This window comes from Siphateles boraxobius, unplaced genomic scaffold (genome assembly GCF_051911475.1).
Source record: "Siphateles boraxobius isolate OS27281-9 unplaced genomic scaffold, OSU_SipBor_1 48, whole genome shotgun sequence".
Taxonomy (NCBI): Eukaryota; Metazoa; Chordata; class Actinopteri; order Cypriniformes; family Leuciscidae; genus Siphateles; species Siphateles boraxobius.
In genome coordinates this window covers 5,767,183-5,787,127 of record NW_027509119.1, presented here as the reverse complement: position 1 = coordinate 5,787,127, position 19,945 = coordinate 5,767,183, and the positions used below count along the sequence as shown (strand labels likewise).

Here is a 19,945-nt window from a genome sequence, read left to right as displayed (position 1 = left end):
CATGGAAATGGTCTTATTAGCGAGATAAAGGAGGAAGCAGGCAACAAGTCAATGCCATGGTGAGAGCGGCCCATGGCTGCGACACGCCATGATGGGAGATGACACTTATCGACAGATTACATAAACCACTCAGGTTCTAGCTAAGCAGGAATTTGGCTCCCTAAATGAAGAGAACCAATTTCAGCCATCGCACAGGACCGGGGTAATGAAATAGAAGATGAGAGGTCTGAAATGTAATTTTCTGTGTGGACTCCTTTTGTGCCGTTATCTCTGAAGGTGCAATAATGGTTTAGTCAACGACTTTTGCTGACCCTGTAATGACCCGCAGTAGTTCAGGTCTCTTTAGAAGAACTATAATTACCATATAATTACTAAATACCGCATATTGTGCATTATTGCTGGGGAATTTTTTTTCAGAAATGTCTGAAGTATTTTCAAAGTATGCTTGTTTGGAACAAGCAGCATCAAATTATGCATATTCATGGCAGCAGCGAGACATAACAGAGATTCCACATGCTGTATTCGTCCTCCTAACAAATTCATTATCGCTGGAATGTGAGAAACAACTTTAGTACAACACATGAACCTTGAGAGGTAATTTTACTAATTTTTAAGCCGAAATTGAAAAGGACCATTCGATTTTCATTAACATTGTTTGCATAATAACATATTTTCACAGAAACCAAAGTCTACCGTGATCAAAATCAAATCAAAATGCCAATTATCAGTTTCCTTGTTGCATATAACTTACTTATTAGTGTTGCGATATCTCTTTCTTTAAATATTTACTTTTCTTGTTTCTTATTAAATAACTTTTTTAATTAAACAGGTATATAAACATCATTAAAAATGCTTTTTTCCCCAAGTCTATAAACTCTACAAGAATCTCTGGTTGCGCAGAGAGAAAATCAATTGATCTGTTTTGTACTGGATCTTTCTGCTGGTTTCATGAATAAATCTAAAGTCCTGGAGCATTGATGAATCAATGACAGAGTCTCTCACGACCAATCTCCTGAAGCAGACAGCAAAGGTCCAGTGGAGTGGACGGCCACTGGCGCTCTCCTGCTGGCAAGACCCAAGCGTTTATTTCATGCCTCTTTAAACCGGCGGGGTGAGATGCGGTGTAACCGTCTGATAGGATCCAACTCAAACCTGAGGCCTGAAGCCTACCGCCTGGTGCTCCAACTACGGGCCGCTTTGGGATCAATTTCTGTTGGGCAGAGAGCTGGATTGATTTACAGGGCCTGTCAAAACAACTTTCTCCACCTGCCTCCAATGCACCACAATTATGTGCAATGTTTGGCCCATCACACCGATGGCACAAGGAAGGGCAGAGGCAGTAGTCCCATTTCCTGCCTGAGGCTAAAAGTAATATTTTACACACAAAAAATTAACATTTTGTCATCATTTACTTACCCTCATGTCATTTTAAACCCCTATGATTGTCTTTCTACCGTTGTTTTAAAGAATGTTCATTCTGCTCTTTTTCATACAAGGAAAGTGAATGACGATAAAAAATGGCACTAAAAAGAAATCTACACTGCATTCCAAGATTTACAACAGCTTTGTGTAAAGAATACACAAAAATTTAAATTTAAATCCTGTACATGCAACATGAATATGCAAATATTACAATACACAATAAACAAGTGACATGTTCTGATGCACCATATTTGAATAGACAACAATGTAATCATCAAGGATAAACCATGTAAATTTGATTGACAAGCACGAAAATTCATTCTGCTAAATATCTATTTGTGTTCCACAAAAGAAAATAATCAGATTTGGAATGAAATGAAGGTATTGCTTTAAATAGTAATAACATAATGTGACCCAAAAAAAACGATAAAGAATTCAATTATACTTCAGAGCTTCTTTAGGATGCATTGGGTGACCTTATTAAAAAAGCATGTCTATCACAATACGCTTTGAATTCCACCGTCCCAACTTGCGAAGGTGCTAAACAACCAAGTGTGGAAATAGTGCATATAAAAGCCAGGTAATAAAAGCTGTGAATAAAGCCTGCTTATCATAAGAGATTTCCCAGCCAAAGCCGAGGACACAGGCCGAGCGACATGCAGTGAGGCATGAGGAATGAAATGGCAGTGATGAGCAGAGAGGCCATCTGCATTTCACAAGTCCCAGCATGTCAAAGACAGCGTCTGTTTGGAGCGCACCTCCATCTGTCATAAATCACTTCTTCTCACCACAGCACTAATGGCGGAAAGGTCACATGGAATTTTCTGACACGCTGTTTGTTTGTCATCCATCGGCAAAGGGATTCGGCCGTGTTTATTGGTGCCTCATGAGCGGCGGCGACCAGATGAGACACAGTCATGGGCTCTGCGCTAACATGCTAGTAAAACCCCCCTGTCTGGTCAGGTTAAGCAATGTTATTTCAAAATACTGTTTCAAAAGAGCACAACTTCAAAAAGTTCACAGACAACCAACCCTGACCGTATTACAAAAAAGTTTTTTAAAACCTCTAATATAAGATCAAAGGCCCTGTTTACACCTGGTATTAAGATGAGTTTTGGTCGATCGGATCACAAGCAGACGAGGGAGACACATTCCCGTTTACACCTGGTGTTTTAATCCGTCTCTTTTGTCGACTTTTAACCACTTCTGTCCTCATTTCTTTGAGAGGAGGTCTATGGGCGGGTAAATGTAAGGTTTTTTTTTTCAGATCTTTCAATATAATGGACGAAATAAGCTCACACAATTTACATATGAACACGACCAGAGACAACAGAAAAACATACAGAAGCATCAGCTTTAGTTTCTGCTCTGAAGCCGTAAGACCAGCCGAACACTGTGAGTGTGTGTTAGAAATCAGAAATGGTGAGAGAACACTGTGCTTAGTACGTTTTTTTTCTTAAAACTAAAGTTGGGTCCCCAGCCAAAAAAGTTTAAATCCCGTCTGGCTAGAGCGCTTCCCATAATGTTACGCATTAGATCCGTAGACGGAGAGCAGACGGTCTTTTGTGGCTGTTCGAACACATTCGATCACATGAGCGTTTACACTACGAAAGCAATCCAGTCAAATGTGTTTCCCATTACCTCTGGAAGAGGTCGAAAGTGGACAAGCTCAAAATGTTTTAGACCCCTTTTACACCTGTATTTAGCGTCGTCCACTTGTGATCCGTTCAACCAAAATTAATTTTAATATCAGGTGTAAACAGGGCCAAAATGACAATAATTTCCTTAAAGGGATAATTCGCCAAAAAATTAGAATTTGCTGTTAATTTACTCACCGTCAGTCCATCCAAGATGTAGGTTATACCTGATCAAGAACACTTACAATTGGTTTTGTTGTTGTAAACTTATGTAGTATTTAGGTTGATTCAATAATGTTTAAAAATATTGTTATTCAACAATATTTTTGAATTCTTGAATTTAGATTTGATCACATGAAGCACAACTTCTAGGATAACATTTGTAGTGTCATTTCTATAATGTATAATACGTTTTAAAATGTATATCATGATGTGTCAAAATACTACATCAAAATCCTTCAGCTGCAAACACTGCAAAATCCCCCCAAAAAAGAGTTAATTCAAGTAAAAATTAAATTATTTAATCTGGAAAAACTTGGTTACACAAACAAAAGTCATTTTTAATGGGTCCAATCAAATAGAAAAAAAAATTATCCGTGAAGAAACATTTGTAGGTCACTTTTGTTCCGTAAATGGAAAGTCCTATTAGAAATATTAATAAATTATTATCAAAAGCACTATTAATAGTTTTAGAAAGCACCACTGTTTGCACAAATGCCTTACTTATAGGTGTCTCAGCATATAAAAAAATGAATCCTTGGATATACTGCAGCTATCCAGACGATTATGCTTAAATAATTGAGAGAAGCAGAAATCGTGATTACAATGAAAATACGATTAATCATGCAGCCCTTGAGCATTCTGTCAGCATTTACTCACCCTCATGTAGTTCAAAACCTGTATGAAATTATTTTTTTCACAGAACACAAAAGAAGATATGAAGTATGTTGACAGCCAAACAACATTGGAACGCATTGACTTTTTCTCAAAATATCTTATTTTAGAAATAATTTGCGGTGGAGTTAGCTTCACCTTAAAATCAATGGCTGTATAGCATAGTAAATGTTTCCAGCAACTGCAACCTTTATATTAAACAAAAAATCCATCCCCTGGAACTCTTAGTATTTGCATAAGGCATTGGAGAGGTTAAGCGGTGTTTACAAAGCTGAAGGCCGCACTGTAGCGAGATTTCAAACTCATTGAGCAGGTCCACTTTGCATACTAATGTTCAGAGGTATCTTAAAGTCTGTATCTTCCCCCTGTAAATCCAGGCCAGCTCCAAGGCAAAGGGAATCTGCCCGGGCTCCTCCGCTCATGATAACAATGCAGCAGCAATTAATGAAAGGCCTGCTAGGGATTTATTACGACGGAGAAGAACAGAATACGGTGCCAGAGATCCTGGACGCTCGACATTTGAATACAGGCCACAAATTATACACAGTTTCAGTAAATGAAGTGACTGAGTGTTTTTGTTCCACAGGCGTACATCTTCCTATTGCTAGCAAGGAACAGGGCGCACTAACCACTAGCGTGGCGAGCTCTGGGAAAGGAAGTTATTGAAGCCTGGATTTCCTGCTTTCAGCTGTGGCCAAGAAGTTGGAGGTTTATGGCGGTTTCAGGAACTGACTCATCTAATGATTCATGGATCAGAGATTGCTTTTCACATGTGTCTGGTCATGGAAAAACTTGCTTGAAAAAGAACATACAACATTTAAGTATGCCAAAGATGGCTGAAGGGCACTGTATTGTTAGATATAAAAGCATAAGTCCTTCAGAATTTTTTTTTTTTTTTTTACAATGTTCAGTCGCCATTTGTATCAACATTAATTTCTTTCACTGAACTGACTAAGCCCTCCATCTGGTTTGAGTGACAAGGGTTTAACTTTGAAATGTTTAACTGGTCTCGCTAGTCTTTTCAGGTTTAACAACAAGCAAAAATGCTCTTGAATTGGCAGAAAATATCTTAGAGAACGCTCCAAAATCATGCAACGATTAAACTTCAAACTAAAATGGTGTGTGTTTTCAAATTGCTCTGGAGCATATTAGTCCATCACAATCACCACCACAGTTTACAGTCAGAATATTTTATGTTGACTTACATTTTTACCAACAGTGGCGGTAAACATGAATATAGCACTAGCAGAAATTTTCGTCAGGACCAAAGTGTGCTCCGTAGCTGCATGGCAGTCATTTTATGGCAGTTGTCCTGAAGCACATTTACTTACATGACGTCAGTGGCTAAGAGCCAGCTTTTCATTTTGGTGGCAATTTACCTCAGCTTCTTTACAGGCTTGTTATTACAACTAAACACCAGACCACACTCAGTTATTCCCTTGGAGAATCAATTTACCGTGGGTCATGCCTAACTCCAGACAACCGGTTTCGCAAAATGATGTAAAAATGCTCGTCTCGGTGAGCATCCTAGAAAACACAGGTCCTTATGGCTTATAAGTGCATTCATGCCATGTCTTAATTACCGCATGTGTAATTAGTGGTCGACGGATGTTTTTGGGGTTTTTTGTGGCCAAGTGCCGATATATACCGATATTATTTTAAAATATATATAACATAAATAATTGATATTTATTTTAATCAATATTGAATAAATTATAAATTAATATTAAAATTAATTTAAAAAAATTATCTTTAAAATAAAAATGCTTATACTTTAGATGACAACTTGTTGAATCTGCAATCCTACTACAGTATTTTTCACAAATAAAGTATTAAAAATACATGAATCTGTGAATAAAATGAAGTAAACACTGTGACAGGGCACTCAGTAATCTGGTAATTTTGTGTACACTGGTAATCATATTTTTTTCAAATAAAGACAAGATAACACAATTTACATACAGCACACAGTGAAAATGAAATGAATATGACACAGTGGGCAACTGGATATAGTGCAGCATATTTTACAATTAAGGATTTAAATTATGTCGATTGCGTCTCCAGTGAAGCTGAACTCTCCTGTCCGCATTCACTTCGCACGGACCGACCGTCACACACAGGAACACATTCATGCAGGCTACAAATGCACACTTCACAAGATCTCACAGCTGGATTTAAATGTTAAATCTCACAGCAGAAATGAAATGTTTATTGGATATTCAGAGAGTGAATGTTGACGGTAAATGAGAAAGTATCATAGCCTAATAGTTTGCCTTTCTGTTTGTAATAATATAAAAGCAAACGCTTTACTTTTTCGCATACCGTTTACTTTCTTTGTCTAACAGTTCTGTCAAATAACCTATTACATATGACTGTTAAACAGAGACCATAAACAATCAGATGCTGGCTTTCTCAGCTCCGCCAAAATAAGCTCTGCTTCTAACACATCGGCCAATCAGAAAAAAACGAATCGGCCGATGCCAATATTTTGAAAATGCCAAATATCGGCCTTGGCAATATATCAGTCGACCTCTAGTTGTAATTTACGTGATTTCAACTTGTAAAAAACGTTCACGTCCTCGTAGAGCTCGTAATTACAGCTAGTAAGACGGGAATTGTCTGAGAACTCCTACTTGTACCACATGACTGCTGTACCACCTGATCACTGCAGATTCTTTTAGGCACTGATAGTGGTAATTCCCAGCCCGAGGACTTGAACAGCTCCGGATATAATATCACGTGGTGTCATCTCGAGATTACGGTAATTACGACATTGCATGAATGCAGCATATGATTATATTTGATCCGTGCATTCGGTCTTAAAGTGAGAGCAGCCTAATATACTCTCTGCTGTCTGTGTCATTAATGTTAATCAAAATACAAAAAGTAAACCACTTTTGTTGCTTTAAAGTTGTCATATGATGCCGTTTTCAAAGACGATTATTTTGTGTATTGGGTGTAATAGAATATGTTATCATGCTTTAATGTAAAAAAAACTGTATTTTTTCAGATACTGTACATTATACAGTATGCCCCTCCTTCTGAGAAGCACAGTGTGCTCTGATTGGTTTAGGGATAGTCCCCCCACTCAGTGCATTGTGATTGGCCGAACACCTCAAGCGTGTGTCGCCCCTTACCAGAACCGCGAGCTTCAGCTACCAAAGCAATTTAAAAAACTATTAATAATGTTATCAGCTTTATCATATCAGTTCGAGCCCGAGTCGGTTTCTGAAAATGCTGATGACCAAGCCGATCGATCGGAACCAACTTTGCAAACGCGACTTCGGCAGAACATTTCACAGTGGGAAGTTGTAAGCTCTGCTTGAGCGGCCAGTGTGAAACAGAGCACGTACTGCATCATCTATGTTTTTCATCTTTTCACTCCAAGTTATTAGCCGAGAAATAGAAACAGACTTTGTGCACAGTTTAAGAAAATATGCATAATAATATAATAAAGTTTAGGTCCCACTTTATATTAAGTGGCTTTAAGTACTATGTACTTACATTGAAAAATAAGTACAATGTACTTATTGTGTTTATGTTGTATTGTAAAAACACTTTTGCTGCTATTGAGATGTGATACTGGTAAGGTTAGGGACAGGTGTGGTGAAATGGGTCGATTTAAGGGTAGGTTAAGGTGTAAGGGAAGGGTCATCAACAGTGTAATTACAAATGTAATTATCGGTATCAGTTTCTCAAATTGTGGTGTTTGGTATTGTGGAATTTAGTAAATTATTTATTTTAGTGTGGTGGTTTTTAACTTCACACTTCTCACGGATGATTGATACGGCTTCCTACAAAAATGAACTGAAGTGTTAAATCTGATGGGAAAGAAAACCAAACATAAAATACTTTTATGCATACTGAGGAAACAGGGCAAAGGCAATTGATTTTACACTGTTTAACAATGAATAACAACCAAAGCTTAAATCAGCTGCTGTGAACTAATATTAAACAATTCCAGCCCTGAAACTTTTAAAACAGATTGACAGTAGTGTTGCATCACCTAAATTCATTTAGTTTGAAAAACATGCATTTAGTGAACAAAGAACCATGCTTGATTGACGCTCATTTGTAAAACGTGTCATTATAGCAGCTGCAGTTTTGATGCACATGGTAGTGAACTGTAAACGAGTCAAACTTTAGTAGATTTGATGTTAATAACCAACTTTCAACCAATATGACACACTTCCTTTAGTCTTCATCCAACCTATTTGATTAATTTTCTTCAAAACATTGCATTGTGTTACAAACAAAACCAGACGATCCACCCGAAGACCATAAAATCAATCAGGAAAGAGTGACCAATACTTGGGTTTGTATAAAACACCATCTGATTTGTTCAGCTCTTTATTTACAACAGCTGTTAGCATTAGTGAGAAGAGACTATATTAAATATTGCTGCCAAACATATCCATCCTTGTATTCACTAAATATAATACAGAATTCCTTTTTAACATACATCTGCTATTATGCCAATAATTAAACGCAGAACCTTCCCTTTCAAGGACCTCACGAATGTATAATATTTTCCATGGCTTTGATTTTTTTTACCCCTCCCGCAACAATCTTGATTCCTGTTTGACCACAGATAGATTCTAATAGGAAATGATGACTATGAAGAGTAAAACACACAGGACGTGGCTGTTTGTGTTGGTCTGTCTCCCAGCAGAGTTTAGTAGTTCACATTACCCCTGACCACAGAGCACAGCAAAGTGAGTTAGCTGCTTCTCGAAGTGGCAAAGGCACTTTTGTGCGGTTCATTCATATCTGTTTTAGCCTTGTTGAGGTAAACCCTATTTCATATGCGTCGCCATTATAAACCTATTTGTTCCACGCCGCCCACCGACTGAACATAAATCCCATGCACTCAATGAAAACATCAACATGTGAGAGAACATACGCCTAGAAAGGCTAGAATCGAGTGTTTTCAATGTGCCAGGTGTTGATTTAAAAATAACTGCTAATTTGGACATGATTCAAAACAACTCTTGAAATGATTCACAAAAATGATGCAATGTTTCCAACGGGGGGTAAGAAAGAAGATCGACAGCAGTGGACCATATGCTAATGGAAGTCATAAGCTGCAGATTTCGATTTACACAAATTGAAAATCAACAGTTTGTTGTAGTCTACTAATAATATTTCAATTATCTGATTTCCATTAGAGTCGCTCGTAAATTCACAACATGAGTTAGCATACATCCCACACGGGAACATAACAAAAATACAAACCGAGGAAATGCTATTGTTTGGCGTGCAGGATGTCAGTCAGACTGAATATACTCAGCTCAACTTTTTGATCTTTCTTCCTTTTCAAAGAAACAATTTGGAACAAGCATGTCAATGCTGGCCAACAGAAAGTTAGCGACTCAAATATGAAGCGATTTAAAATGCCATTGATAAGCTGAGTGAAGAGATATCTTATCTGAAGCATACATGGGCCATATGGTGCCACGACTGCTGCCGCCTGTTGCTGGCATAACAATAGCCCGACCTGGACAGCGAATGACGGGCACAGTGTTAGCCTGGACTCCCTGAGAGGTAAATGCGAGAGCAAACGTTCATATTTGCATTTTTTTTTCTTACAAGTGCAGAAAGGGTCTAAACCAGAAGTCTGCTTAAGCGCAAAACTGTTTGCCTTCTACAATTCAACAGCCTCACACACACACACTCCTCCCCGGCTCAGCAACAGGAAAAACAATAGCTTCTCTCTGTACGCTCCCATTCCCCCACAATCCTCCATTCCCAGAGGTAACCCAATCCACTATGTCTGAGCAATGCACCTATTCTCTTCTCATTTCACAACTGAAAGACTGCTTTCTTCCTGAGCCACGCCGGAGAGCACCACTGAAACAGAAAGTATTGAAATTAATGTTTTTCCCTCCTGATTCAAATTCATTATTTATGGACAGTGATGTGCGATTTCCCTTAACAGAGATTGTAGCTTGAAAGGGCAATGCGGTGCTTTTGCAAAGCTAAACACGGTTTCAAAGACATTCTCATTCAACAAAAAAAAACTGTAGTTTAATAACTCATTCAGAGTTTTTGTCAGCCGTGTTCTGATCAATAAATAACTATTTAAAGCTTCATTATGTGCAATACATACTCAATGTGCAATTTATATATTAGAGAGGCTGTACGCAATATAAAGATCACCGGCAGCGCTGGTTTGCCTGAATTCATCTATCAGTGGTGCTCAAAATGACAATCTGTTCCTCATTCATAAATGATCATAATACAGTAACAGCACATACCTTACAATGAAAGCCACACTCAGGCAACCCGGTTAACAGAAATTAGCAATATACTAACAAACAGCCAACTAAAGTAGAGGTTAAGTTTGAAACTATAGTCGCTGCATCATAAAATTATTCCACTCTTATTTTATGGTTTATGCTTTCCTGTTTTTATATCCCAATGGATGTGGCTAACTTTGATAAGGTTCTTCTGTTTTCTAACCACATCTGATCAAGAGTCAGATGTTCCACATCAACTGATGGGTTCAGTGTGAGACAATGTTTCATTCTCTGACTTGAAAATGTCAAGCAAGCGTGTTCAACAGGTCTATGCGCGCACTGCATAACGCTGAGCAAAAAAGCACTTATTCCTATGCCTATTTTACACAACAAGCAGATTTGCTTCTCATCACTGTGATACTGTATGTCAGGGTGTAGATCAGATAGAAGTCAATCTGTTTACTGTAGTACATGATAATGGCTCAGTTAGAGGACACAAACAACACATTGTGTCGCTCGGACCCTTCTTTATAAAAGAGGCCAATGTGAAATATAAGACAATAATTAACTGCAAGAAAAGAGGTCTTTTCCCAAAACGCACAATAGGGAACTTGTTTTCCTGTAAAGAATTAAAGTCCAGAACAGGGCAAGGGTCCGCAGTTTTAAACATTTTGCATTAGAAAGAAAAAGTGAAACAGCTGCTTTGTGTTCTCAAAGTACACTGACAAAAAGTAAAAAAATAAAAATAAAAAAAATAAAAATGCTATTTCTACCTGCACAGTAATAATCAAGATGTTTCCATCAATTCATAATCTTTTATGTCATTTCTACTCTTGTAAGTATGTGAACTCAAATTTCATCATATATGACATTTCAAGTGGCCAAAATAGTAAAATGACATGCAGGCTGTGTCTTTTGCATCACTGATCCTACTTATTTAAGGCAACAATTTTAGTAGGTTGACAGTGTGATCTGACCCTTAATAACTTTGAATTAAGTAGCCTACTATAGTCAGCTTGATTCAGTCATATTAATATTATTTACTTGAAAAAAAAATCAATTACAATACATTTTTAGTGTAAAAAGTAAAAAGGTCACAATTTATTTTAAGGGGACGTTGTTACATTGTAATCACTCAAATAAGTACTGAATAAGATGAATTATCTACATGTACTACATCTACATGTAAACTATAGAGTTACGATTAGGGGTTACACTTTATTCTAAAGTGTCTTTGTTACACTGTAATTATACATTTTTGTAATAGGGTTTGGATTAGGGTTAGTTTCATGTAATTATACATAATTTACCATTATTACTGTGTTAAGTAGATGTAGCAAATGTAACAAGGACACTGTAAAATAAAGTGTTACCGGTTTTGGTTTAGTGTTAGTTACTTGAAATTATAATTTACTGTTATTCCTAATGAGTACATGTAGTAATATGTCACCTTAAAATAAAGTGTTGCCAAATTCGGTTACACTTTAGGTGTAAAGTGTGGGTTTTAAGGTGTCTTTGTTACACTGTAATTATATATTTAAGTACTGAGTAACATTAACAACGTACTAAGGCTACTATAGGGTTAGAGTTTGGTTTAGCTGCATGTAATTATCCATATTTTATAGTCATATTACTATAGTAACTGCATGTAACATATGTAACATTGACACTGTCAAATAAAGTGTTGCCCAGAATTAATATTGAAAAGTGAAACTCACAGCTCGTTTTATCTTTGAGTTTAAGCAGCTGGATGTGCGATGCATAGCCTATGTGATTTCATAACTAATGAATTCACAAATGGAGAGTGAAACTGTTAATACGTCAAAGAACAATATGTCATGGAGTAGTTAGTGTGGAGTTGGTAAAGCTAGTCATTGATGAATTGCTAGGCTAAGCTATGCTGTTATCGTTACATTCATTTTCGTTGCTTGTGATGATACAGCGTTTCTGAATATGAGACTTCAAAACACACACACACACACACACACACACAGTAACTGGCACGCTATATTTTAACCAGCATTATCGTTTAAAAAGTCGAAATACAACACGCTGAAGCACGGCATTAGTCCTTAAGAAACAGGGCGGGCAATCCCAACAAAGGAAATGACAGGAATAGCAGCCAGATTCTCAGTAGGAACATTAAAAACAATGTCAACTACTGATAGAAATTGTATAGCAGATTTGGACAAACTTTTAAACTGCACAGCAGAGAACTTAAGTTTCTCAAGAGTAACTCTGTCAAGTAAAGTGCGAGTAGGCTACACAGGGTTGTTGTTGGTGTTGTTGTTGTTGTTGTTGTTGTTGTTGTTTTTAAAATAAAAGACACAGATTAAAGCTTAAGGATATGATGTATTTTCCTGTGCGTGTTAAATGTCGAAACAACCATGGTAACGTTAATACAAGTAAATAAAGATGCCAAGAGTTCACGTACAGTACCTTAAGCACAATACATAAAGAGGAGAAAAGTCAAATGTACTTACGGCTGAGATCTGAACAGAAGTTGGAGAATAAACGGCAAAGATGCGCGAGCAACAAGTCTCTCCTCGATATATTTGTGCACCGCTCCGAAATAGCCAACTATGGAGGAGAAAACAGCAACATTTGGATCCGTCATCTTGTCCAAAAATTCTTTTCATGCAATAATCAATGTCCAAAAAACGTTGCCCCAAAACGACGCGTATTGTTTCTTGGTGTAAATGTGCAGGACTTACTGCAGAGCTCGAGCGCGCAAGGTCAGCTTCTTTAGCTAAAAAATGTGAAAAATGTCAAAGATTTTCATGCTATGTCAGACTGAGTCAGTGGACAAAGTGAAAGCAGCACCCTGTTGCTGCAGCGTCGCACTAAAATCCCATTGAAAAGATACTTTGAGCCCGACCCCTCTTGTAACATGCCTATCAATAGTCATAATCACGCAACACAGTTTGTATTTGCTCGTCTGCTTTAACTTAATCCATACAATATTAAGCCATTAAGGGCTAATTACCTTAAAACTTACCTTAACGTCCGCTTTCTTTATTTATATCAACATTTAAGTTCGGCCCCTCTGTTTTTGTTCTAGTGTGGGTTTGTATAGTTTTTTTTTTTTTTTTGCAAACTGTGTTTAAAGTTATTCTTGTGTTTTTTGGGGGCCGGCCGGGAATGTGAACGTGAATCTCCGCCGCACCGATAGAGATGCGAAGAATGCTCGGAATGAGAGCAGGAATGAAATGAACGCGAGCGTCGAGTTTGCAGCAGGGCGGAGCGTCACTGGCGTCATCCCGCAGCTTCTCCCACATCCATGGGGATGACCTCACAGGACACGTCCAAGAAATCCTCCAATGGGAGAAAGCGCTGGCTTGTTTATACTTTCTAGCCCACTTGTTTGCAACGTATCGATTCAGATCAATGTAATAATAGCTTCTTTCGAGGTTTTAATTGTTTAGGCTACTGTATATCCCTGTAGAACTCGTTGTCATATATTGTATATTATTTTCAAACATTAATGTACCGGTCAAAAGTTTGGAAACATTAATGTTTTGTAATGTTTTTGAAAGTAGTCTCTAATCTCACCAAAGTTGCAATTATTTGATCACAAATACATAAAAATCAGTAATACTGTGAAATATTATTACAATTTAAATTGACTGGCTTCTGTTGTAATATATTTTAAAATGTAATTTATTTCTGTGAGGCAAAGCTTAAATTTCAGCATCATTACTCCAGTGACAGTGTCACATGATCATTCAGAAATCATTCTAAGATCATGTATTATTATTATTACTATTATTATTATCAATGTTGAAAACAGTTTTAGCTGCTTAATCTTTTTTTTTTTGGGGGGGGGGGGGGGGGGTGATTGGGGGAGTCATTCACTGCCTTTCAAAAGTTTATTTGGCAAATGCACATTAAATTAATCCAAAAAGACAGTAAAGACATTTATGAAATTAATAAATATTACAAAAAATATATATATTTATAATAAATGCTGTTCTTTTGAACATATATTCATCAAAGAATCCTGAGAAAAATCACAGTTACCAGTAAAAATATGAAGCAGCACAACTGTATAGAAATAATAATAATAAATGTTTCTTGAGCAGCAAATCAGCATATTAAACTGATTTCTGATAGATCGTGTGATACAGAGTAATGACGCTGACAATTCAAACAGAAATAAATTACATTTTAAAATATATTACAAAAGAAACCAGTGAATTTAAATCGTAATAATATTTCGCACTTGTACTTTTTTTACTGTATTTTTAATCAAATAAATGCAGCCTTGGTGAGCTTAAGAGACTTTCAAATACATTAAAAAACCTTAATGTTAATGTACTGTATGTTTATCAAAGTGCTTGGAATTTCATAAAGAGTCTCAATGCATCTTGCATTGAATAAAGGAGATCACCTTTTTATTTAATTTATAATGGGTTTCAGAATAACCGTACCCCTGTATTTTGTTGGAAACAATGATTACCATGGTATTTTTGGAGTGATATATGTCCAAAAGGCATAATGTTTTAGTCAGCAATTGCATTACAGTGAGTGCACTATTCTACTGAACATTCATCACGTCATGTCACATTAGTCATACTGATTATTATTACATAGTAATATAATTCAAACCATCATATCAAAATGTATTGTTCATATTAGTAGGCTATATGATGCAAAAATACACCAGTCAAAAGATGTTTTAATGTTTTCGAAAGAAGTATCTTAATCTCACCAAGGCTGCATTTATTTGATCAAAAGAAAAAAACACTAATATTGTGAAATATTATTACAATTTCAAAGAAACATTTTTATTTCAATATATTGTAATAATATTTTCAGCATCATTACTCCAGTCTTCAGTGTCACATAATCCTTCAGAAATCATTCTGATATGCTAATTTGCTGCTCGATTGTTATCAGATATTTTGCTCAATTATTAATATTGTCAATGCTGACAGTTTTTGCTGCTTAATATTTATGTGGAAAATGCATGAATGTTTTTCAGGATTCCTGAATAGAAACTTTAAATGAACAGCATTCCTTTGAAATATAAATCTTTTCTCTCATTATAAATGCCTTTACTGTCTTTTTTTTAATGATTTAATGTGTCCTTGCTGAATACAAGTATTAATTTATTTCCTTTTTTTTAAATAAAAAATCTTACTTATCCTAAACTTTTGAATGGCAGTGAATCATGGTTTCCACATAAATATGAAGCAGCACAACTGTTGTCAACATTGATAATAACAAGAAGTGCTTCTTGAGCAGCAATGAATGAATTCTAAAGGATAATGTTACACTGGAGTTATAAATTAAACTATATTAAAATACACAGATGTTCTTTTATTTCAAAATATTACTGTATTTTTTTATTAAATAAATGCAGGCATGGTGATGAGCATAGAAAATTTCATTCAAATTCATTCAAAAATCTTGATTGGGGGACCAAATGTAATAATATTTTCCATCGAAATGTATGTTTACTTTTCATGCCGTTCATGTGATTGATGCCTTTTTAAGCATCACACTGCACATGTGCATTAGTAGGCTTCTCTTTGACCATGGTAAAAGTATAGCATTAAATGCAAATACATATAATAGCCTCATTGAAGCCCCTAAAGTTTAATGACAAGTGAAGAATGACTTTTGCTTTAAGTGCAGCGCTTCCCTTTCCCCTGCTATATCAGTCAAATCGGCATCACGTCTGCTTTCCAAGGCTTTCTTATCTTATCAGCCGCTTCTCATCTTCGCGAATGGTGTCTGTTCCTTCAGTACCAAACTATTAAGCATCAAAAGGGAAAAGGCTTATCTATGCAAATCCAGCTCGCCCTGAAGGAGCCAGTCTCCCCCTTCGAGCTCCAACACCTGAGTGCAGTGATTCATTCACCGTCATGGGTCATCTGCCAGAAGGGTTTCACAAGCTCCTTGTTAAACATTAGCTCTGTGTATCCAGGAAGCCTCGGCGAAGGATCCCGGCATAATAGAGGACTGTAAATGGCTTCATAGCCTTACATCAGAGGCTGTTTTCATTGCCTTATCTAAGAGCTGAGCTGCCCTAACAGATTGGATTGGTGGAAAGCGGCCATATGAAAATCCCTCCGTGTCTGTGGACCCAGGTGGAAATGTCGTCCGTGAAGAACAATGCCAAAGCAAATGGTTGCCGTTGAACACAGAGGGTATACTGTAAATCTCTGAGCCGCTGTGCCGGCGTTCTTAGCTAGCGACATTAAAGGCCACATTTGGCCCTTTGAGGAACAAGTACATCAGTCAATAATGCATTTACAGATTTTTGGCAACACAAAATCCAAGTAAATCAATGCTGATATATTCTAAAGTAGCTTTAAATCGCCTCGCCGTAGTGCGGAACGTGGATCTGTCCATGTCGTTGACAATTTAAGGAACACACACGCGCAGCCTAAATGTATGGATGAGATGACATTTTTCATGATGGCATGGTTGAGGTGCACGCAGATAAAATGATAAAGTGGCTCATTTAAGAAACCAATAAGCTCTCCAGCTTCATGCAGCATTCTGCACTCTGATTCAATCAATTTCATACAAGGTACAATTGAGCAATATTCTCGCAATCCTTACGAATGCCCGAGGCTGATCATTCAACCGCAGTTTGATGTATTACAAACAATATGAGAACTTACACAATTTGGTGGAGCCTTGGCCCAGTTATGAAACTACGTTATGCAAATGATGACTCACTGTAGCATCTTGAGTTTGTAAACTTACACCTGAATGACATTCGTTATGAAAAGACACTATTATGCAGTAACTCAACCAAAGAAGATAAGCAATGTCTAATTCTGCCGTCCAATATTTCGGTGGTGACCCGCATCAAGACACATAAGAGGGAGCTGCGGACAAATCAGAGGCCTAAAACGCGCTCTCAGGTGTCTACCTCACAAACACACAGACACACACACACACACACACACACACACAGCCCTCTCCATATGCTCTCCAGCGCACACAAACAGAGCTCACCTGAAGTAACACTGGGTGTGGCTACAGAACAAAGCGCCTGATGCACAGAGAAACCTGAGAGGTTCTGTTGGGAAAGAAAAGGGAAACAACCTGCTAAACTCAGGAGATTGGATGATTCAACCCTGTGTTTTCATTCAAATGGATATAATTGTTCAAATAAAGCAATATGGAAATGCTCCTCGGTTTATTTTGGATGCATTTCAGTTGAAATTTTTTTTTTAATTTCTGAAGAAACGTGCTTTCCTGCATAACTACATTGCTAGGGTGTCGCCGTATGCAGTTTTTTAAGGTGTTCTGTGTGTTTTTAGTTTTGCAATAGGATGTCTTGGTGGTCGCTTAGTCTGTGTGTTTGTACGGACCAAAAATATTCCAAATTCATTAGGTTTTTTATTTATTATTTTTATGGTTTGCTTCAAACCTTGAATTTTGATTTAATATTAATTAAAAACATACAAAGTGAGGATATTATTTATACCATATACTAGGGATGCTCGATATATCGGCCACCATATCGATCTTTGCCGTGTTCAAAATGTCCATTTTTAATGTTATTGTTATCGGCCCAATAAGAAAATGTGGACGATATGTTAAAGGCAATAAAAAATGGATTATTTCCTTCATCTGAGACACTTCAGTTGTGCACTGTTCGCCATGATAGTTTAAAATTGCTTGAAAATGGTTGAAATCACAGTTCAGTTCAGTGAAAATACAGTTCAGTGCGACATTTGCAGCGCTAATCTGCTATATAGGCTGCATGAAATTATAATGAGAACATTATATCTGTCTGTTTGGTACATGGTTTTTAATGGTGAGACTTTTGTTTTTGTAATCAGGCTCTCAAAAATTATATAACGATTCGGATTTAGATTTATTGGCTAATATATCGGTTATTGGCTTTCAAATATAAAGAATTATCGGTTATCGGTATCGGCCAACATTTTCATATCGGTGCATCCCTGCCATATACCATACTTAATCAATATATGTTCTTTAGACATAAGCAAAAATCGAACTTAATGTAGGTCAACTTAATGTCACCATGAACAGAAGCTAAATTGGATATAAAAAAATACAGAAGTCACTCACTTAAGATAAAACTGAAAATATTGTTGTTAGTCAATGTTTAATTTAGTTGACTTACTATAAATAAAGAAAACTTTGAATAACCTTAATATTTATTGTGATGTCTTTTTTAAAATATTTGCTAAAAACAATTAAGAAAATCAACAATAATTTCTGCAGTCAGTAAAGCTAATCACTGTGTGTTCTTCACACACACTCTGGTGACAAACGAAAATACTATTTAAACTATTTTATTTATTTTCTTCTATGGAGAGTGTTATGTGCTTTTAGACAATCTGAACAAAACAGGTTTAAGACAGAAACCAGGATTTTTTTTTCGATAAGACTAATAAAAAAATTGCCCTTTACATAAATCACACAGCCGTTTGACTTTCTTCAGTGCAGTTTGCCCCAACAATCAGTGCGTTTACATGCACATTAAAGTTTGATTTCTGTCAGACTAAAGCTATAATTCATCTTTTGTGCTTTAGTATGACAAAAAATCACAGCAGTAAGTTGTGTTACGAGTCGGCCTTGATATTGTGCACGCACTTGCTCTAAAACATGGATTTTTTCCCTGTAAAAATGAAACATTTTTTCATTTATTTCAGCCGAACTGAAAAATAAAATATTTACTTGAAGTTCCTGAGATGACTGAGATTTGAAGGGAATATTTCAGTAATTCTCTCTCACACACACACACACACACACACACACACACACACACACACACACACACACACACACACACACACACACACACACACACACACAAGCGTTGTGTTTTCATGTTTTATTTAATTGATTATTTAATAAATATATATATATATATTAAATTATTTTATACTGTACAAACTGTATATTATCTCCCCTTACACTACCCGTAAACATACCCTTCACAGACATTTTCAAAAAACATCGCTTAGTAGGATTTATAAGCTGTTTTCCTCATGGGGACAAAAAAAAAGGATTTCAGATATTGCTATCTGTCAATACATTTTGTCCTCATAATAAAGGGTTTACCTGCGTGCGTGCGTGCATTTTTATTGTACGTAGGTATTGTTTGTGTTATTTTATCATTTACGTTAGTCTTGAGGGGACTGCGATGAAAATTAGCCTTTGGCTAAATCCAGTACAATGCATGAAACGGAAACATTTATGTTAAAAAAAATTGTCTATGATCCCTTTATAAATAAATAAAAGCGGGTGAAAAGACAGAGGTGATATTCAATCCTTCAAATATCAGATTATGCATTGTGTCATGTACACTTGGACAGATTAATAAAGACAGTAGCTCAGCTGTAATTATAATGGCACTTTTAATTCATCACTCAGGTTTCATTCATGTCTGCAGGACAAACAAGGCAGGGAAGATTTGACTCCCAAAGTTTAACACTTAAAGGGCTAGTTCACTCAAATATGAAAATTCAGTCATCATTTACACACACCCAAACCTGTATAACTTGAAGAATATTGAAGAAGGTTCATACAGGTTTCATACAATTACATTACATTCCATTCACATTTATAGAGCTTTTCACAATGCACAAAGCAGCTTTACAGAAAATGCAAGTCCACATTACAATTTAGAGAGATCTGTTATCAGAGTTAACTGTCTACGTTATGTATTTCAGAAATGTACATATACAAATCACAGTTCAAGATTAATTAATTTAAACAATGTAATAATTTAAGGCAGAAACAATTAGCTCATTG

General features: G+C 36.5%; 1 protein-coding gene across 7 annotated transcripts in view; it reads right to left on the bottom strand.

Annotated features, from left to right (window-relative positions):
• tead1b (TEA domain family member 1b) overlaps positions 1–13,419 on the bottom strand; it is a 76,995-nt gene extending 63,576 nt beyond the window's left edge. For 6 of the 7 annotated variants that reach the window (XM_077201754.1, XM_077201755.1, XM_077201756.1 and 3 more), the window contains exons 1-2: positions 13,191–13,419; positions 12,676–12,772 (exon numbers count right to left, since the gene is read on the bottom strand). The gene's annotated coding sequence lies outside the window, so the exon portion shown is untranslated. The remainder of the gene's footprint in view (positions 1–12,675; positions 12,773–13,190) is intronic. The other variant, XM_077201760.1, reaches the window with a different exon arrangement.
• Positions 13,420–19,945: the final 6,526 nt, after the last annotated feature.